Consider the following 16,655-nt stretch of genomic DNA (forward strand, 5'->3'; position numbering starts at 1 on the left):
GTGATTAAATTCTCATTTAGGCTGAACTTAAGAAATCCATTGTCCTACAGACTTAGCAGAGACGCACTTAGCCGGAGATCTTACCACTTCAGACGCTCGCCGCGGACAGACTGCCGTGGGCTCCTACCGAGGGTGCTTCACAGATACAAATGGAAGTGACCAGAGAGGCAGCTTCCTATACCAACATGACAAGGGACGGACAGAACCATACTAAGCATAGAAACCTCTCTGCTTTTAGAAAGCGTAGTTACATGTTCCGACGTTGGTCCTGCTATTCTCTAGCAGACAGGCTTGTCTGTTACCATCAAGCATGCAACTAGAAATACATTTAGAATGAAATTTTCACTCTACAGCGGAGTGTGCGCTGATATGAAACTTCCTGGCAGATTAAAACGGTGTGCCGGACCGAGACTCGAACTCGGGACCTTTGCCTTTCGCGGGCAAGTGGTCTAGCAACTGAGCTACACCGTTTTAATCTGCCAGGAAGTTTCATATCAGCGCACACTCCGCTGCAGAGTGAAAATTTCGTTCTAGAAACATCCCCCAGGCTGTGGCTAAGCCATGTCTCCGCAATATCCTTTCTTCCAGGAGTGTTGGTTCTGCAAGGTTCGCAGGAGAGCTCCTGTGAAGTTTGGAAGGTAGGAGACGTGGTACTGGCGGAATTAAAGCTGTGAGGACGGGGCGTGAGTCGTGGTTGGGTAGCTCAGTTGGTAGAGCACTTGCCCGCAAAAGGCAAAGGTCCCGAGTTCGAGTCTCGGTCTGGCACACCGTTTTAATCTGCCAGGAAGTTAGAAATACATTTGCTCATTCATCCTTTCACACAGAAGGGAAGAGGGATGACAGTGTCTTATCATATACAGTATATAAAATAAAGCGGATGTAGGTTCCGTATGAGACTGTGTGACATGAATTACACATAAACTGTGTTTTAACGTGTAGTAGTGTGACAGATCGTTCTTGATTATGTGTAAAAGTAATACGTTACAGTGCTCAGTCTCCTCCCAGATAGTCAGAAACACCACAGTAAGTTTAGAAGTGGAATGTATGCCGTAAATGACAACAGTTTTAAAAAATTAACGTGAAAGGAATCCAACAGAGACCTTTCAAATGTTGTGGGTAAAGCAAACCAAGGACTGCGATTTATTGGCAGAAGACACAAAAAGTGTAACAGGTGTGTTAAAGAAACTGCTTACAGTACGCCAGTCCGCCCTGCTCGCGAGTGCTGCTATGCATTGTCCGATCCAAATCAGGCGGGACTGGCGGAGGACATCGACAAATTTCAAAGGGAAGCTCGTTTTGTACTATCGTGAAATAGGGAGAGAGAGAGAGAGAGAGAGCAGTCGGACGTGATTCGTGCACTAGGGTGGCAACCATTAAAACAAAGGCAGGAAAATGTTTTGTTTGCGCCCACCTACCTGGAGGGAAATGATCATCCAAATAAGATAAGAAAAATTAGAGCTCGCACTGAATGATTTAAATGTTCTTTTTTCCTTGCGTTCTTAGAGACGGTGGAGAAGTAGCTTGAATGTGGTTCTGTGGCAGGTACTTAATTGTCAATTGCAGAGTAATCGTGTAGCTGTATGTGTAGCTGGCCTGGAGGCTGGTAACTGACAGCTGCTCGATCCAAACTTCTAAAACGAATGCGGCATTTTTTCCTCACTCAGGTTGTTATTGATTTAAACTTTTGCTTCGTTTCAAAATGGTTCATATGCCTCTGAGCACTATGGGACTTAACATCTGAGGTCACCAGTCCCCTAGAACTACTTAAACCTAACTAACCTAAGGACATCACACACACCCATGGCCGAGGCAGGATTCGAATCTGCGACCGTAGCGGTCGCGCGGTTCCAGACTGTAGCGCGTAGAACCGCTCGGCCACCCCGGCCGGCCCTTCGTTTCAAAACAGGTTTCAACCGTCTTAGGCCATCATCCATTAATTGCCTACAGAAAAACTCATTGTATTAACGCTGCAAAATGGTAACACACTGGTCCATACCAGCAAATTAACAGCAGGACACTTACCTAGGAAAGTTGCCATATGGATAAAAATGGCAGCGTATATCGCGTTCTCTGTTTCCCTTCGTTTTGGCTTACATAAATTTAACACTTGTGATGTTTCGACAGTTGGATGGTGCCTATAAGGTGGTAAATGTGCAAAGGTATAAGGTGGACCAATGAATCAAACTAAGGGCGGTCTAACAATCTGGAGCGCTTGGAAGGCTGTTGCAGAGTAGGTCGTGCTGAGAAATAATTGTTAACAAAACATTGGGTACATTTGGAGCAGCCCGCCAGAGACGGTGCCCGATGTGTTCTTCGTTTGGTTTCCCAAAACCGATACAGCAGCTGGACACGGGGCAGCAGTAAGGATCGAATTTCAGCCGAGGTCTGGGACGCCTCGTGTGCTGTGAGAACAGCCGGTACTAACTGTACCTGGCGGCCACTTGAATTTGCACGCGCAGCGGCCTGATTGGTCAACTTAATTGCTAATTAACTCGGTGCAACGAAACTAATTTGGTCCTTAACAGTCAGTCCTGATACATGATACCCTGCAACACTCTTAGCAGGTTTTCAGACTGTTTCTGACCACCATATATATGATGTGTGTGTTTATGCACACAAAAAGGAGCTAATAAAAATAAAGCAAAAATAAAATTGTTTAAAAATGTACCAACATGCATAGTATGAAATTTTAAATTTTCCCTTAGTAAACAGAAAACATCAATAATCTTATCTGTTTGGAGTTGAAATTTGTTAATGTGGGAACTAGCAAATCGATTCTTATTTTGTTTTTTGGTTATCTGTGAGCAGAATACCATTAAAACAGCCGATATTTTTTATTTTTTTTATAATTTTTAACATTTTTCTGCAGTGACAGCAACTGATATTGTAGTCATTGCGGTATCCCGACGTCCCTGCGAGAACAAAACAATAAAAAATAACTCACTGTAAGGTAGCCCGTGAGATTTGGAGAAGTAATTTGCATCAGACGGTCAGTTTAACGGTTCGTTTACATCTCGTGCCAGAGATATGAAATTAAATTTTTCGAGTTTTTGTTTAAAATTAGGATCAAGTACACTTGTTTCCACTGGCAGAGCCAGTCAGAGGTGTAGAACGTCAGCACGCTCCAGTTCAGAATAAACACTTACAGCAGTGACTCTAGCATTCAAAATAAGCTTGCTGAGTATTTGAGTAGAACACTGATACACTGCGCACAGTGTACACTTAGAATTGCACAATTACCGCAATTGCAGTGGAAGTGTCATGTTCTCGTTAAGGAAATCAGAATAAGGTAGTGTAAGAACCTGGAATTCTGCTTAGGCAATGCTCGTTGGTCATTTTTCTCCGTCTTCTGCAAGTCTGATCCGTTCCGAGTACGTCGAAAGTTTCAGATCTCGTTTTACCTGCCTGGTCTTCCTCGTTCATTCTTCCCCGTTAGTTTTCCTTGATATCACAAAGAATGTCTGTATAAGTGCCCAACTCGTCTGTTCCTTGAAAGTCTTGCACAATGAAGTTCTCCCCCGTACGTTGTTGAAGACTTATTCATTGCTCATTTTCTCCGTCCAATAAATCTTTGACTTTTCTCTAACACCATGCCTCAAAAGCATGTAGCATTTTTCACTGTTGGTCCCTTACTATCCCCGTCTCCTCTGAGCTGTACAGGACAAAGCTTCGAACAAAAATTTTTACATATTACTTCCTGGTGCTTAAGCTAACATTTGTCGATGATACGAGATTCTTCTTCTTCTTGTTCAATGGTATCTTTTAGAGTTTTACACGTAATCTCCTTAGGTGGTTAACAATCTTGAGTTATTCTACTGTCTTGGTATTTCAAAGTTGGTGATTTGCTTCAGATTTTTTCTGTCAAAACCTAGAATTAATGTTACTGGAACTTTACTGCGTGCAAGGATTTCAGTACCCATCTTATTAACTTCCAGAAAATACCTCGTTCATGCCTTCTACATCTTTCTGGAGATTGTTTTCAGATTCGGCTAACAGCACTATATCACCTTTAAATCTATTTTTGTGTTTTGTCTATTATACAGGGTGAGGCAAATAAAAGTGCTGGACACGCGGATAAGATTGGACGTGAATGTATGCATATAACCACTCTTCGTCATAGCAGGGGTACGCCCACCACGTGATTCACACCGGTTCAGAACGTAGTTCGGGCTGTGTCAGTGCTAGTGGAGCGGACCAAAGGGCACAGTGAAGCAGCAGGTGTGCATTGTGGAAAGTTACGTGGCAACAAAGTCGTGGAAAAGGTTCTGTCAGTTCCACGTAACATTTGGTCCGAAAACGGTGTCAGACAGGTTCTGTTTTGAACAAGTCAAAAAGCATTCCGAAACATGATCGCACACCAGAAAATGTCACTGCAGTCCAGCAGAAAATACTTCAGAGTCCTACCAATCGACGCGTGTCGCAAGACATCGGCATATCTCACCGAATACCGCACCTGGAACTGCAGTCTGGTCGCGGCCCTAGCTGGGCACCCAGGTCGCCGGACCTTCGGCGTGCGATTGCTTTGCGTGTATCGCAGCAACCCTCATAGTCTTCAAGAACTGTAAGCAGAACGTTTCGCATGAGGTTGCATCAATTCCAGCAGTCCAGCTTCGATCCACCTTCAGTAACTTGCTGACCAGGGCCCAAAGAGATGAACGGTGGTCACTTTGTACACCTGTTACAGTCAGGTCAGTACTGTATTTCCTTTCCTCTACTGTGTTTATCTGTGCCGTGCAACTCTGTCCTCTATTCCACTTTTATTTGCCCCACCCTGTATAAGGGACAGCCAGATGAAAACCAAACACCCGCCATAACAGGACCATGGAACGGTAATTTAGTGACTGAGTATGGTAACAAAACTCGCACTCTTAATTTGTGCTTGTGTAATCTAAATATTGTAGCCAGCTATGAATACTTTAACTGAACTTTGAAATTAAAGCAGTGAAATGGAATGACATTACTTTAATCCTGGCGTTCGAATTTCAACGTCACTCGGGTTCATTCCGGAAAAGGAAGGGACCCTACTTGGTAATGCAATTGGGACAATGAGCAACAAAGGTTCATGCTAAGTTGCTGTAATTTTGTGAGGCAAATTGAACAGTTTGAAAAGCTGAGGTCTGCCATACAGTTCTAAAACTTTACGTGCTTCCAGTCTTCCTTGTTGGTTGATTGAAGGTTTGAAGTCGTCGATCGAGGAGATGGCGACAGTCACTCATTGTCGGCCGTCGCTGTAGCAGAAGCTGGATGTTGGCGCGCCTTCTTCTCGACACGGTCACCAGGCGAAACGAGCTCTTGATGTGTGCCTGCTAATGCTTCCCGTCCGCGACACCGTGTCAGAAACTATCATAGCAAGTCGAGCGCAATTACATGCTGCCAAACCCCGAAAGCGCGGCATCTCGCGGGAGCGTCACACAACACACCTGCTCCACCGCCCTACTCCAGCCAGACTCTGCTCTGCCCGCGCTCCACGCGGCAGAGTTAACATTACCAGAGATCCTAAACACTTTGGTACTCCACACGACCTATCGATGTAATCGTTCGATAGCATAGTTTTCCCTAGGCCAGATCCAGCGTAAAAATACAAATAATATTTACAAAACAAATCAATCATACATCGTGTGTGTGTGTGTGTGTGTGTGTGTGTGTGTGTGGTGTCACCGCCAGACACCACACTTGCTAGGTGCTAGCTTTTAAATCGGCCGCGGTCCGGTAGTATACGACGGACCCGCGTGTCGCCACTGTCAGTAATTGCAGACCGAGCGCCGCCACACGGCAGGTCTAGAGAGACTTACTAGCACTCGACCCAGTTGTACAGCCGACGTTGCTAGGAAAGGTTCTCTGAGAATTACGCTCTCGTGAGCCGAGACGATAGTTAGCATAGCCTTCAGCTTAGTCAATTGCTACGACCTAGCAAGGCGCCATTTATCCTTTGCTATGTATCTAATGAAGCATGTACAGTAACAAGACCAATGTTCACCAATTGTGGATTAAAGTTAAGTATTCCAGCAGCTACGTACTTTTCTTTATAGCATTCATTAAGTATCCTGTTTCAGACCTCACGCCATCCTGCGTGAGCTTATAGCGTGCATTTCGGCTTCCTCAAACAACACGGTGTTGGCACTTCTGCCGACACTTCAATATATATATATATATATATATATATATATATATATATATATAGAGAGAGAGAGAGAGAGAGAGAGAGAGAGAGAGTAAAACAATTACAATATATAAAGACACAGAAATGTCATAGCTTCAGGTAACAAAATAAGGAAAAAAAAATTGTAGTACAATAGATGGAAACAGGAGGATATGCATTTCCGGCGTTACAAGGTCTGGCACGCGTCGCCGCCCAACCTACACACCTGCAGAGCGGGCGGGCCTCCAACCCGTGGACGCACCCGTCGCTCCCTCGTGGCTCCACGTACCGCCGGCTGGTTTGCGCCTCGGATCTCCGGCCGACATTCGTTTAGCGATTGTCCTGACGGTTCGCCAGCACGAACGGCTGGCGTCGCCAGGTGTTCGTTCTCTATTGCTGCAGCGGTCGCGGAAGCCTCGAGTATTGTGTACTCGCGGTTTTGCCACATCCCGCAGATGTGGAAAGCACGATAACGGCCGACCAGCCCCGCCGTTCCCGAGGCGCCGGACCGCAGCGATCTGCCCCCGATCGGCCAGAGTGGTTTGTGTTAGCGTACTTGTGCGTTCGCGGCTCACGGCGAGTGCCCACTGGCCCCTGTCTGCCCCGCCTGTGGACTTCCCTTTCCGCGTCGTTGGCCCGCAACACCCCCAGGCAGTGTCGATTTCCGTGGCGTCGCCGATCACGGCGGTTCGCCTCATCAGTTCGCTGTGTGCTGCATTAGCGTTCCTTGTTATCACTATTTAAGATTGTTTGAGAGATAGCTACGTGATATTGTTCGGTAGCTGAGATTGTGTAAATAGGCTGTTTAGGTTTTTATGGTGGTAACGCCACGTAGTACTCTGTATGAAAATCACTGGCTGTGCTGTGTGAAGTCTGTGGCTGGTTTGCATTGTTGGAATAGTCGCTAATGTAGTGTTGGGCAGTTGGCTGTTAACAGCGCGTAGCGTTGCGCAGTTGGAGGTGAGCCGCCAGCAGTGGTGTATGTGGGGAGAGAGATGGCTTTTGAACACTATTATGGTAAATACATTGTTTGCTCTTTATCAAAATCTTTCATTTGCTAACTATGCCTGTCAGTAGTTAGTGACTTCAGTAGTTAGAGTCTTTTATTTAGCTGGCAGTATTGGCGCTCGCTGTATTGCAGTAGTTTGAGTAACGAAGATTTTTGTGAGGTAAGTGATTTATGAAAGGTATAGGTTATTGTCAGTCAGGGCCATTCTTTTGTAGGGATTATTAAAAGTCAGATTTCGTTGCGCTATAAATATTGTGTGTCACTTTAGTGTTGATCAGAATAAGTAAAGAGAGTTATGTCTGAGTACGTTCAGGTTTTCTCAGCTGTTTGAAAAGGAAATAATGTAAGAGGTTTTTTGTGAGGTAAGTGATTTATGAAAGGTAAAGGTTATTGTCAGTCATGGCCATTCTTTTGTAGGGATTATTAAAAGTCAGATTTCGTTGCGCTATAAATATTGTGTGTCACTTTAGTGTTGATCAGAATAAGTAAAGAGAGTTATGTCTGAGTACGTTCAGTTTTTCTCAGCTGTTTGAAAAGCAAATAATGTAAGAGGTTTATCAGCACAGTCATTCATAAATTTTCCTAAGGGAACGTTTCATAATTGTATTGGGTGCTGCCTATCTAACACACTCGGTAAGTTTCTGTCAGACCCCGTCGTTTTGCCTTTCATAATCCAAGAAATGTCATAAAAACGCTAGGGAACCACGTTCTGAGTTCTTATAACATTTCAGTTGGTCTTAGTGAAAGACCGTGGTACAACTAAGACCCGAATTCCAATGACCAGCCGGCCGCGGTGGTCTCGCGGTTCTAGGCGCGCAGTCCGGAACCGTGCGACTGCTACGGTCGCAGGTTCGAATCCTGCCTCGGGCATGGCTGTGTGTGAAGTCCTTAGGTTAGTTAGGTTTAAGTAGTTCTAAGTTCTAAGGGACTGATGACCACAGCAGTTGAGTCCCATAGTGCTCAGAGCCATTTGAACCATTTTTCCAATGACCAGTATTTTACATCTGCATCTACATGACTACTCTGCAATTCACACCTAGATACCTGTCAGAGAGTTCTTCGAACCATCTTACCACCATTTTCCTACCGCTCCAGTCTCTAACAGTGGGGAGGGAAAAAATGGCTCTGAGCACTACGGGACTTAACTTCTGAGGTCATCAGTCCCCTAGAACTTAGAACTACTTAAACCTAACTAACCTAAGGACATCACACACATCCATGCCCGAGGCAGGATTCGAACCTGCGACGGTAGCAGTCGCGCGGTTCCAGACTGTACCGCCTAGAATCGCTCGGCCACCCCGGCCGGCGGCGAGGGAAAAATGAACATTTAAATCTCTCTGTACGAGCTCTGATTTCTCTTATTTTATTATTACGGTCGTTTTTCCCTATGTAGGTCGGTGACAACAAAATATTGTCACATTCAGAAGAGTGAGTTGGTGACTGAAATTTGTTTCAATAACTACCGTCCCAGCAGGCTTATCATATCCGCGACACTCTCCGCTATTTCGCGCTACGACGAAACGAGTGGCCCAACTTTGAACTTGTTGCGTGTCCTCCGTCAATCCTATCTGGTATAGATCCCATTCCGCACAGCAGTATATTAGCAGAAGACGGTCAAGCGTAGTGTAGGCAGCCTGTTTAGCGGACCTGCTGCATCTTGTAGTTCTCCCGCCAGTAAAATGTAGCATTAGGTTTGCCTTCTCCACAACCCTATCTATGTGATCACTCCAGCTTGAGTTCTTCGTGATCGCAAGCCCTGTGTATTTAGTTAAATTACACCCTTAAAATTTGTGAGATTTATCGTATTTTCAAAATTCAAATAATTTCTTTCAGTAGTCGTGTGGATAACCTTACAGTCTTCCTTATTCAAAGAGAATTAACACTTTTAGCAACATTCAGACATAGTGTCTAATATTGCCATTGCTTTTGATTTCCTGATGACTGCATACAATTTGAGAGATCTGTGTGTGTGTGTGTGTGTGTGTGTGTGTGTGTGTGTGTGTGTGTCACATTCAGAAGAGGAAGTTGGTGATTGAAATTTGTGTGTGTGTGTTCAAGTTATCTACTAAATCGTTGCAGAACAGGAACAACAGAGGGCCTATCACACTACCTTGTAGAACGCTGGGTTTCACTTTTGTTTCACTCCTTGATTAGCCGTCGGTTACTATGTACTGTGACTTTTCTAACAGTGAATCTCCGATCCTATCGCAAACCGAAGCGACATTGCGTAGCATGCAATTTTCTAATCAGATTGCATGAGGAAATTTAGAAATATGGACTCAATTTGAGACGCCCTGTGAATAGCACTCATTACTTCATGCGAATAAAGAGCTACTCCTCTTTCAAAAGAACTATGTTTCCTGCATGCGTGCTGACTGTGTCAATAGACAGTTACCATCGAGGTAATTCATAATGTTCGTACGCAGTATGTCTTCCGAAGTCCTACTGCAAATGGACATCAGTGGTACGACCACCTAATTCACTGGAGTACTCCTGTTTCCTTTCTTTCTTGCCGTGATTTGTGTAACTTTTCAGCCTTTCGATACGGCTCTTTTGGCAAGAGAGAGGTTGTACGAGTATATGACTGCTAAATATTTTACAGCATATACTGAAAGAAACCCTACTGGTATGCTATGTGGGTCGGAAGACTTGCCTTTATTAAGTGCTTTAAGCTGATTCGCTGCGCCGAGGATGTCTAACGCTAAGTTACTCTGTTGACTGTTGTTCTCTACTCGAATTTTGGAATATTTACTTCGTATTCTTTAGTGAAGCTATTTCGGAAAACTCTGTTTAATATCTCCGCGTTAGAGGCGCTGTCACGGTCATATAATCATTGGGATCGCGCAGTGAAGAACTGATTGTGTCTTGCTGCTGGTGTACTTTACATACGACCAGAATCTCTTTGGATTTTATGTCGTAATACGAGACAGAATTGCAGTGTGGAAGCTATGAATAGCATCTCGCATTGAAGTCCGCCCTAAATTTGGAACTTCACTAAAACACTGCCAATCTTGGAGATTTTATCTTGTTTTAAACTTGGTATGCTCCTTTCGTTGCTTCTGCAACAGTGTTCTGACCTGCTTTGCGTACCATGTGGGATCAGCGCCATCTTTTATTAATTTAAGTTAAACATGTTTCTGAAACTATAAAATGCATTGCTGCTTGGTGTAAGCGTTTGCTTCACTTCACAGTGCTCAGAATTTGATCATGAAGTTAGAGAGATACGCCCCTGAAGTCCACCCTTCCTACCCCTCTTTCAACCCCGTCACAACAACGGATTGTATCGAGGTGGCGTGGCTTGCATCGTGCCTCAGCATTGCAGATAGCCGTACCGCAGGTGCGACCGGGCTGGCCCGTGGTTCCTGAACAGGCGCAGTGGACTTCCCAGTAGTTCCGTGGACAACAGTCTGCTGGGACTGACTTAACTGGCCCTGGACCACTAGACAGCTGGCCGTCGCTGTGCCGGTTCTGTGGACGGCTCGAGCGAAGGGAAACTGCAGTCGTTACCCTTTTCCAGAAGTCATGCAACACTACTATATCACTTAATAATGACGGCATACTCTTGGGTAAAATATTCCAGAGGTAAAATAGTCCCCACTCACATCTCAGATAGGTAGGTTAGCAAACTTAAAAAGAGAAATGATTGGTATAAGGGCAATCTACCTCGGAGGGCTGCATGACACCAGCCTTCAGACTGTACTCTGCAACAACAACATCAGCAACAACAACTAAAACAACCGTTATAGTTGGTGGGGACTTTAACCTTCCCTCGATATGTTGGCAAAAATACTTGTTCAAAACCGGTGGTAGGCAGAAAACATCTTCCGAGATTGTCCTAAATGCTTTCTCCGAAAATTATTTCGAGCAGTTAGTCCACGAACCCACGCGAATTGTAAATGGTTGCGAAAACACACTTGACCTCTTAGCCACAAACAATCCAGAGCTGATAGAGAGCATCATGACTGATACAGGGATTAGTGATCACAAGGTCGTTGTAGCTAGGCTCAGCTCAATACCGTTTCTTCCAAATCCACCAGAAACAAACGCAAAATAATTTTATTTAAAAAAGCGGATAAAGTGTCACTAGAAGCCTTCCTAAGAGACAATCTCCATTCCTTCCGAACTGAGTATGCAAATGTAGACGAGATGTGGCTCAAATTCAAAGATATAGTAGCAACAGCAATTGACAGCAATTGAGAGATTCATACCTCATAAATTGGTAAGAGATGGAATTGATCCTCCGTGGTACACAAAACAGGTCCGAACGCTGTTGCAGAGGCAACGGAAAAAGCATGCAAAGTTCAGAGGAACGCGAAATCCCAAAGATAGGCTAAAATTTACAGACGCGCGAAATTTGGCACGGACTTCAATGCGAGATGCCTTTAATAGGTTCCACAACGAAACATTGTCTCGAAATTTGGTAGAAAATCCGAAGAAATTCTGGTCGTATGTAAAGTACACAAGCGGCAAGACGCAGTCAATACCTTCGCTGCGCAGTACCGATGGTACTGTTACCGACGACTGTGCCGCTAAAGCGGAGTTATTGAACGCAGTTTTCCGAAATTCCTTCACCAGGGAAGACGAATGGAATATTCCAGAATTTGAAACACGAACAGCTGCTAGCATGAGTTTCTTAGAAGTAGATACCTTAGGGGTTGCGAAGCAACTCAAATCGCTCGATACGGGCAACTCTTCAGGTCCAGATTGTATACCGATTAGGTTCCTTTCAGATTACGCTCATACAATAGCTCCCTACTTAGCAATCATATACAACCGCTCGCTCACCGATAGACCTGTACCTACAGATTGGAAAATTGCGCAGGTCGCACCAGTGTTTAAGAAGGGTAGTAGGAGTAATCCATCGAACTACAGACCTATATCATTGACGTCGGTTTGCAGTAGGTTTTTGGAGCATATACTGTATTCAAACATTATGAATCACCTCGAAGGGAACGATCTATTGATACGTAATCTGCATGGTTTCAGAAAACATCGTTCTTGTGCAACGCAGCTAGCTCTTTATTCGCATGAAATAATGGCCGCTATCGACAGGGGATTTCCGGAAAGCTTTTGACACCGTTCCTCACAAGCGACTTCTAATCAAGCTACGGGTCTATGGGGTATCGTCTCAGTTGTGCGACTGGATTCGTGATTTCCTGTCACGAAGGTCGCAGTTCGTAGTAATAGACGGCAAATCATCGAGTAAAACTGAAGTGATATCAGGTGTTCCCCAGGGAAGCGTCCTGGGACCTCTGCTGTTCCTGATCTATATAAATGACCTGGGTGACAATCTGAGCAGTTCTCTTAGGTTGTTCGCAGATGATGCTGTAATTTACCGTCTAGTAAGGTCAACCGAAGACCAGTATCAGTTGCAAAGCGATTTAGAAAAGATTGCTGTATGGTGTGGCAGGTGGCAGTTGACGCTAAATAACGAAAAGTGTGAGGTGGTCCCCATGAGTTCCAAAAGAAATCCGTTGGAATTCGATTACTCGATAAATAGTACAATTCTCAAGGCTGTCAATTCAACTAAGTACCTGGGTGTTAAAATTACGAACAACTTCAGTTGTAAAGACCACATAGATAATATTGTGGGGAAGGCGAGCCAAAGGTTGCGTTTCATTGGCAGGATGTGGGATCCTTACCAGGTGGGATTGACGGAGGACATCGAAAGGGTGCAAAAAAGGGCAGCTCGTTTTGTATTATCACGTAATAGGGGAAAGAGTGTGGCAGATATGATACGCGAATTGGGATGGAAGTCATTATAGCAAAGATGTTTTTCGTCACGGCGAGATCTATTTACGAAATTTCAGTCACCAACTTTCTCTTCCGAATTCGAAAATATTTTGTTGAGCCCAAGCTACATAGGTAGTAATGATCATCAAAATAAAATAAGAGAAATCAGAGCTCGTACAGAAAGGTTTAGGTGTTCGTTTTTCCCGCGCGCTGTTCGGGAGTGGAATGGTAGAGAGATAGTATGATTGTGGTTCGATGAACCCTCTGCTAAGCACTTAAATGTGAATTGCAGAGTAATCGTGTAAATGTAGATGTAAAAGGAGAACGACACTTGATTTTGATTTTTTAAGAGCTTGTATTTGTTCCTCAGTCGTAAGAGTTATCAGAATTTTCAGTTCTTTTTCGTTGTAGCAATACGTACCCAGTGCGTGTAAATGGTGTGTGTTCTTGATGCTACACCTTAAACCAGGATTACGTAGCTCGAAAATGTCAGAAGCTAAACGAGATGATGCATCTATCATTATACTGAGATTGATTTTATTGCATTTTCTTCCATACTTTTATTGTTGTTGTTGTTGTGGTCTTCAGTCCTGAGACTGGTTTGATGCAGCTCTCCATAAAGTAAAGCTGCATGTCCTCGGGAAAAATTACGGCTGTAGTTTCCCCTTGCTTTCAGCCGTTCGCAGTGCCAGCACAGCAAGGTCGTTTTGGTTAGTGTTAACAAAGCCAGATGAGTCAATCCTCCAGACTGTTGCCCCTGCAACTACTGAAAAGGCTGCTGCCCCTCTTCAGGAACCACACGTTTGTCTGCCCTCTCAACAGATACCCCTCCGTTGTGGTTGCACCTACGGTACGGCCATCTGTATCGCTGAGGCACGCAAGCCTCCCCACCGACGGCAAGGTCCATGGTTTACAAATTTCAAATGTTGTGTTTTGCGTAATCCAACAGCGTTTCCGTGCTGCATCCCTCCGATAAATGTCTGCTCGGTTTAATTCTAAATATAGGTTTGTGCAACATACGTATTACGGAATTCCCGATGTTTAGGTTTCAACGCTGTTTTTATCGCTCTACAACTGCGTGAAATTTATGCATTGTATTATTTAACTGATTACGTAAATACCACTCCATAAGCAGGCACTGCTGCTATTCCAGTATCGTATATATGTTTTTGGAATATTAAGTGGAAATATCAGAGGTTTCGTGTCGATGCATAAATTCAAATTTGTATTACGAGTTGTTACAGTGTATAGATAGCGGTGCCTTTTAATTACTCCCTTCTCGCATTATTACGCTTTGCCGTTTTTTGGGTGAGTATTTGTATATGATATTTGTGTGACATATATCTCTAGAGCATTTGGTTTAATTCCGTTAAAGGCCGCCTCGTTTGGCCGGCCGGAGTGGTCGAGCGGTTAAAGGCGCTACAGTCTGGAACCGCACGACCGCTACGGTCGCAGGTTCGAATCCTGCCTCGGGCATGGATGTGTGTGATGTCCTTAGGTTAGTTAGGTTTAAGTAGTTCTAAGTTCTAGGGGACTTATGACCACGGCAGTTGAGTCCCATAGTGCTCAGAGCCATTTGAACCATTTGAACCGCCACGTTTGTTTTCCGTGTTTTCTGAAACATTCTCTATTTTTCCTCAATGACCTGTGGTCAAACGTTGCTTATTATTGCTTTACTGTCTATAGTTGTGTTTAAAGTGTAAGGAATTTGCCTGTCCAGTAAAATTATAGTATTCCTACAAACATTTTTCGTACGAGCTATTAAACATTTCATCCGTGCTACATATTTAGTTCTTTTTCGTTACGATTTGTTTGAATACTTTGATGCTGCCCATGTTTTCCTACGTTGTGCTAATATTTTCATCTCCACATAACTTTTCAATACATAAAGTATACAGCGAACTGGTTGCATAAATTTAATGTAAAAACTTGAGCACGTTTCGATAACACTAAGGGTATCTTCTTCAGCATGATGTCATATAAATTAAATGACGTTAAAATTTCAAACATACATAATGAGCTAAGGAGCTCAAGTCAGACTGTTGAAATTATGAAATAAGCTCCTCCATGGGAAGAGAAAAATTTTTTACAACAGGTGCAGCTTGTTAAAAGAGCAGACATTAGACTCTTTACATAACTACTAAGATCCAGTTGCTCACATTTCGCCGTCTATAACCCACCATACTATTTCTTACCCCTCCTGCTCTTTCCAGTGCCAGGTCGTCTATTCCTAGGTGCCATAGAAGATGTTGCACTGACCTGTTCCATTAAAATGTTCCTTCTTCATTGGTTGTTCAATCTTTCTAGTACTCTTCCATTTCGTCTTTCATCTGTCTATTTAATATTCAACGTTCATTAATGGCGCCCCTTTTTGGAAGTTTGCCGTCCCCTCTTCTACAGTCTTCTATAGTTTCCCGTGTCACAGAAGGCTGGCTGTACTCCACGCTTCCGCCATCGGGACTTGTTCCTCATTTCCACATCAAAGGTTGGCAGCAGCAGAGAAGTTTTATTCAAGGTAGCTTGCATCGCGTGTACCAGTCCACTGCTGTTGGGTTCTTTGCCGCCCGGCGTAATCTCGGTCGCTGGACGGAATGCCGCTCACATCGTTGGCGTTGCACGATTCGTCACTCCTGTTTCTGCTCCTCTTCGCCACTTTTGTATTTGCTTTGATAATACTCACCCACAATGTGCCAAATATGGAGCGCAATAGAAATTAGGCTCTCAGTCACACGTAAGGCGTGCAGATTTAAAGCTAGACTAGTTCCTATAAACTACGAAAAACTAAGTAACAAAATAGCAGTAACTCCAGGAAACACGAATGAGTCTTTCAGTTTACAGTCATGTACGTGATGATGCAAAACTTTCTACATCTGCATCTACATGGATACTCCGCAAATCACATTTAAGAGCCTGGCAGAGGGTTCATCGAACCATTTCACAATTCTCTATTATTCCAATCTCGTATAGTGACAAGCTCGCCCGTATTTTATGTAAGTGGCCAGCCAATCACAATTTCCTTTGACATGCTTGTTGCTATGTTTCCCCTTTCCTTAGGTTTTACATTCTTATGTAGCATTTTCCTTCTTTTCCTGCTTTCTTTGAGTGTGTGCTTTAGTTTTCTTAGGTCTGTCCACATTCGTTCCTTTTAATGTGTGTCAGGGCGCTGATGACCTCGATGTTGAGCGCCCATAAGCCCCAACACACACACACACACACACACACACACACACACACACACACACACACACACACTCGTATAGGCGCGCGAAAAACGAACACCAATATCTTTCCGTGCGAGCTCTAATTTCTCTTATTTTATTATGGTGATAGTTTCTTTCTATGGAGGTCGGCGCCAACAGTCAACAAAATATCTTCGCATACGGAGGAGGAAGTTGTGATTGAAAATTCGTGAGAAGATGCTGCCGCAATGAAATCGCTTTTGTTTCAATTATGCCCACCTAAATACTGTATAATTTCAGTGACACTCTCTCCCCTATTTCACGATAATACAAAACGTGCTGTTCTTTGAACGTTTTCGATGTACTCCGTCAATCCTATCTGGTAAGGATCTCACACCATGCAGCAGTTTTCTGCCAGGAAATATCGTAGACAATACAGATACAGGCACAGATTTCGACGTGTTTGTTGATTGTGTTTGACAGCTTCAGAAATGACATTATATAACGTTGTATAAAATATGCTTTAATATGCGACTGGTGTAGGCCGCAGATCCATATGCGTCATCTGTTGTTCGGATGTCATAAATGGAGAAAC

The 16,655-nt window shown here is 43.9% G+C and overlaps 1 non-coding gene across 1 annotated transcript; it reads left to right on the plus strand.

Annotated features, from left to right (window-relative positions):
- The first annotated feature begins 692 nt into the window (after positions 1 to 692).
- On the plus strand, positions 693 to 767 carry Trnal-caa (transfer RNA leucine (anticodon CAA)). Its single transcript has one exon. It is a non-coding gene; the product is annotated as a tRNA-Leu (tRNA).
- The last annotated feature ends 15,888 nt before the right edge of the window (positions 768 to 16,655 follow it).

This window comes from Schistocerca nitens, chromosome 10 (assembly GCF_023898315.1).
Source record: "Schistocerca nitens isolate TAMUIC-IGC-003100 chromosome 10, iqSchNite1.1, whole genome shotgun sequence".
Classification (NCBI taxonomy): domain Eukaryota; kingdom Metazoa; phylum Arthropoda; class Insecta; order Orthoptera; family Acrididae; genus Schistocerca; species Schistocerca nitens.